The sequence below is a fragment of the Ursus arctos genome, unplaced genomic scaffold (assembly GCF_023065955.2).
Source record: "Ursus arctos isolate Adak ecotype North America unplaced genomic scaffold, UrsArc2.0 scaffold_8, whole genome shotgun sequence".
Taxonomy (NCBI): Eukaryota; Metazoa; Chordata; class Mammalia; order Carnivora; family Ursidae; genus Ursus; species Ursus arctos.
In genome coordinates, this window is record NW_026623100.1 from 13997512 (window position 1) to 14002793 (window position 5282).

Below are 5282 nucleotides of genomic sequence, written 5' to 3' on the forward strand. Positions count from 1 at the left end.
TGTAAAATTTTGCCAAAAGCCGTAAGAAGTAGTTAACACACCAAGATCCTGAATTTCTTCCTAATACTACAGCTCCAGTAGGCATGTGATCTATTTCGGAAGGAACAATGGGGGGCACTGGTTATGAATCAAGGGCCTTCAACTTCCCAGTCCCCTCTGTCCTCCAACCTCCACTCAGCCAATTCAACATTTTATTTTATTTTTTCATGGAGTCTTTTTTTTTTTTTAAAAAGCCCCAACATGGGGCTTGAACTCATGACCCTGAGATCAAGAGTCTCATGCTCTACCGACTGAGCCAGCCAGGCGTCCCAAGTTCCCCATTTTAGTGCCTGATACTTGAAGCACCCACTTTCTGATTAAAGAAAAATAAAGGGAAATAATCTTTGAAGAGGTCAACACAATACACACACACACACACTTGAAAAGTATAAAGACATGAACTGTATATAAACTGAATTCATTATAGTGGCTGCCGATGGGGAGGATGGGACTGGAGTGGGACATAGGAGAATATGTTATTTGTAAAAGTCATTTCATTATAAAAAGATCTAAATAGGGACACCTGGCAGGCTCAGCGGGTTAAGTGCCCCATCTTGATATCAGCTCAGGTCACTATCTCAGGATCATGAGATCAAGCCCCGTGTTGGGCTCCAGGCTGGGTGTGGAGCCTGCTTGATTTTCTCCCTCCCTCTCCCTCTGCTCCTCTCCCCTGCTCTCCCCCTCTTAAAAAAAAAAAAAAAGTAAAGTAAAATAAGATAAAGTAAAACTGGAACTGACTGTGGAAACCACAACCCATGGAAAGCTGATTAGAACTTACAGCCTGACCCCAACCAGGTCAATTGTTTTACTAAAGTAAAAAAAAAAAAAAAAAAAAAAAATCTAAAGACACATGATATAATATTCTCCAGTTTGAAATGACATGGGCATTTGTTATATTTTCCTCTATTCATGTATTTATTTATTTTTATTTTAATTTAAGATTTCAAAAAGAGGGCAGAGCAGAGTCTATGACCACAGATGAACACTCTGCAAAGTCACCGGCGCGGTGTAAGAGGCAAGGAGCTGGCAGCTAAGAAGTTTCCAAGGCGATGGTCTCTCACAGCCAAGTGAAGGCCATCCTTGGGATCAAAGCCCATGGTCAAGTTTTGTCTCCGTCCTCTGCTCTGCCCACCTAAATCCTAGTGACCTTCCCTGGCTCTGCTAAAGTCCCACTCCTCCTCCAGGAAGCCTTCTTGGACTAGTCCAGCTCATACTCATCTCTCCCCCTACTCAACCCTACTCAACTGTCAGCACCCTTAAAGCCAGGGCTCCCTGTGTGTCACTAATTCCTTATTTCAGGAGTTTCAGATCGTCCAAAGCAGTGAGGTCCAAAGCCCAGGAGGGCCGCTCCGAAGTTGACAGGGACTTCCTGCATTCTCACCAGTTGCTCCCCAAGCCGCAAGCCCATTAAGAGAAGACGGCCTCAAACGTCGCCTGGCTGACGGTGTGTAGCTGGCAGAGAAGGGTCCATTTCACAATTCAGCAAGTTCAGCCCTCAGCTCCGATGAGCCTCAGTCCCTTCGGAACGCATTTTCCTTTTGTGTGATATATGTAAAACACTCCTAATGTGAGGGTCCTCAGAGAGCTCACACTGCCCGTCTAAGTGTTTTTTAAAGAATCAAGCTCTTACCTTTTAAAATTACACCGGGGTGGTATTGTTCAAATATGTAAGACTGACTACTCCAGAAAGCTGCAACAACAGGATACAATGCACTAATTTTATCCCACTTTGACTTAGAAAATATAATCGGTACTTACAAAAATTGTAAATACTAAAGAATCAGGGGAATAGGATTATTCTAAAATAGGGCGCTAATACAGCAAGCAAAATAGCTTTTGCTAGCCTTAACTGAGGGCCATTATCTATCAAAGAAGCTATACCTCTGGCCTTGATAATGTAAAGAAACACAAATGACTACAGAGGCTTGCCAATATTTCTGGGAGGGGGAAGAGTGCAAAGCGTCTTTAACGCGATAGAAACTTGGAAAAAGCTGAGCGATTCCACAGAGTAGATAAACAGCCTTGAGCATGCCCGTGGGGACAGGGGGCAAGCGCCGCCTCGTGCAATCCCCGCGATGTCTTTGGAGACTCCATGCCCCCCTCCCTGAATCGCTGTGGCTATCACACGATCCAAGACTTCCTTCTACCTCTTGGTGGTTGTGTTCCATCAGGGCATGTGTCTCCCCAACTAAATACAGCCCCCTCGGGGTAGAACCGTGCCCTAGCCTTCTTTCCTGAATCCTCCCACATCATCTTGCTTCCTGCCCACAAACCCAGTGCAGCCCGGCCACCCAGTGGCCTCGAACCTCAGGGGCGGAGCCCACGTTCTCCCTCTCTCCTTGTCCCTCCCTGCCTGTGGTACGGGCAAAGGATTGTGAGAATCCACCGTGCTGTCCTGATGGGGAACAGCCACATTGCCTTCCCGAGGGTGTGCAAGAGATTAGTAAAAGGCATTCATTCTGGTGAGATATTTTAATGTAAAATTTTAAATATATTTTTAAATATTTAAATACATTACATATTTAATTTTAAATATAAAATATTTCAGCTGGTGAGCACTACGGATGTACATCTGAAATTCGGTGTTTAGAAGATTTTCGTTTGAGGGGCGCCTGGGTGGCACAGTGGTTAAACATCTGCCTTCAGCTCAGGGCGTGATCCCGGTGTTGTGGGATCGAGCCCCACATCAGGCTCCTCCGCTATGAGCCTGCTTCTTCCTCTCCTACTCCCCCTGCTTGTGTTCCCTCTCTCGCTGGCTGTGTCTATCTCTGTCGAATAAATAAATAAAATCTTTAAAAAAAAAAAAAAAGAAGAAGAAGATTTTCGTTTGATTTGCACATCCTGAAACGGGTGGAGAGTTGAGGGACCAGTGTGGGGAGAGGGGTCGCCCATCACTTTGCGAGAAACTATAGGCTGTTTGGTAATGGCCAAGTAGTGTGCATGAAGTCCTTCATTGGTGTCCTCGCTGATGGGCACCCAATCATTGCAGGACTCCCCAGTGGCCACCAAGTCCATTCCCCGGCCTCTGAGTATCACCACACCCGAATAATTCCAACAACATGTGGGGAAGGCCCAATTCTGATGGAAAGCAGTACCTTTTATACTTGTGCTTTTATGTTTTGTGTGATTCTCCACGGAGGAAGCAACAGTGAGTAGAAGAACCTTCCATCTCATAGTCTATATACACTTACTAGAGCTTTGCTCTTACTTTTGTTCTCTATACGAAATCCAGGTCATTTTTACTCATGGACTCCTGAATACAATCCAACAGTCTACATGTTTTCCTTTTTTTTTTTTTTTTTTTAAAGATTTTTTATTTATTTATTTGACAGAGATAGAGACAGCCAGCGAGAGAGGGAACACAGGCAGGGGGAGTGGGAGAGGAAGAAGCAGGCTCATAGCGGAAGAGCCTGATGTGGGGCTCGATCCCATAACGCCGGGATCACGCCCTGAGCCGAAGGCAGATGCTTAACCGCTGTGCCACCCAGGCGCCCCTACATGTTTTCCTTTTAGCAATCATATGTAAAAGGTATTTATTGGCTGTTGATTCTAAAAGAAAACTACAAAATCCAAATGAATATTTGTGAGATAAAATATCTATAATATACCATATTTTTATCCCTTTTCATTATTATTTTCAGTATTCATAAAAAATATATTTGTAAATTATATTTTGCCCCTTCCCAAAATTCCTGGGTAAGCATCCTCTTGCCAGAATACAGTGGTCAATTAGGATTTAAAGGAATTACTTTTATCCAAATAATTTTAAACGCAAAATGTTTAAAGTATAAAGAGCGTTTTGTGAAAAAATGGTTCAGACACAAAACACACACACATGGATTTAGTGCAGGTGTGAGTACCTTTTAATATGTTAGATATGATGGGGGATGGGGCTCCAAATTAAGATTGACACTGTTCATGATGGTTTTAGAACATCCAGTGATTCCAATTCAAAATTTCTATCTCAGTTCCCATGAAAGACTTAAGTTCCCATTTACAGTGTGTTTAAAAAAAAAAAAAAATATATATATATATATATATATATATATATACATAAAATAAAATTTGCCATTTAGCTGTTCCATTTACTTAAAAAAATATACACAATATAGTCTTTATAGCTCATATCATTATCTGGGGCACTTGATCATTCCTACTCTGGTTTACTCCTTAACTGACTTGTGTGCTTCTAGTCTTTTCTCTAAGATGGTAAGCTTCTTGAGATAGTAAGTAGTTTCTTTTAGGAGTCATAGGGCTAAAAATAGCTGAGTATTTAATTGGAACTCAATAAATACTCACCAAGTGAATGAATATGTCAGTAAATGCAGAAATCTTGATGAGACTCTTGATTCAAAGCTGCACAGCGCCATATTGGTTTTCAAACTATTTTGTATGGGGAAAACTAATGTACCTAACTGATTACAATGGAGGTGCTCTGGGTGAGTTGGAGTAAAGGAACTGATGCTCTTCCTTGCCTCCAAGTTTCTGGAAGGCTCCCAGGAGCTCTAGACAGAAGAGAATTTCTTCCAGGATCAAAGGGCTCCTGAGAAATACATATGACTCTTCCTGGCTAATGGGGTTTTCTGCATGTCCAGCTTCCATCTGTGTCCTTGTAGTGAAGAGTCTGATAACAAGTCATAAGATATTCCCTTTCCCAGGATAAACAATGCTCATCCATTTACCTTTCCCCTCGGCACCCATCCTAAAACCATTCATGGACATTGTGTCTCTTCCAACTCCTTCCTTGGTTCCCTCCACCTGTTCATATTCTGGGGCCCATATAATTGCACAAAGTCTAAAAATGAGCCCATGACTTGAAATGAAGATGCTTGGGACCAAATCCTAGTTCAGATACTAGCTGTGTGACCCTCAACAAGTTACTTAACTCCTCTGACTCTTAAGTTTCCTCCTTTGCAAAATGGGGTTGATAATATATAACTCACAAGGTATGAATTAAACAAGATAATGTGCTTGGGGCACCTGGGTGGCTTAGTCAGTTAAGTGTCGGCCTTCAGCTCGGGTCATGATCTGGGGTCCTGGGATGGAGCCCTGCATCAGCTCCCTGGTCCGTGACCGGCCTGCTTCTCCCTCTCCCTCTGCCTACTGCTCCCTCTGCATGTGCTCTCTCTCTCAAGTAAATAAATACAATCTTTCAAAAAAAATAAATAAACAAGATAATATACTTGAAAACAGCACAAAATAGATGCTCGGTCACGTTGAAATGTTTTAACTTAGTTATTGCT

General features: G+C 42.5%; 1 non-coding gene across 1 annotated transcript; it reads right to left on the reverse strand.

Moving 5' to 3' along the window:
- Nucleotides 1-231: 231 nt before the first annotated feature.
- TRNAK-CUU (transfer RNA lysine (anticodon CUU)) lies at nt 232-305 on the reverse strand. Its single transcript has one exon. It is a non-coding gene; the product is annotated as a tRNA-Lys (tRNA).
- Between the last annotated feature and the right edge of the window lie 4977 nt (nt 306-5282).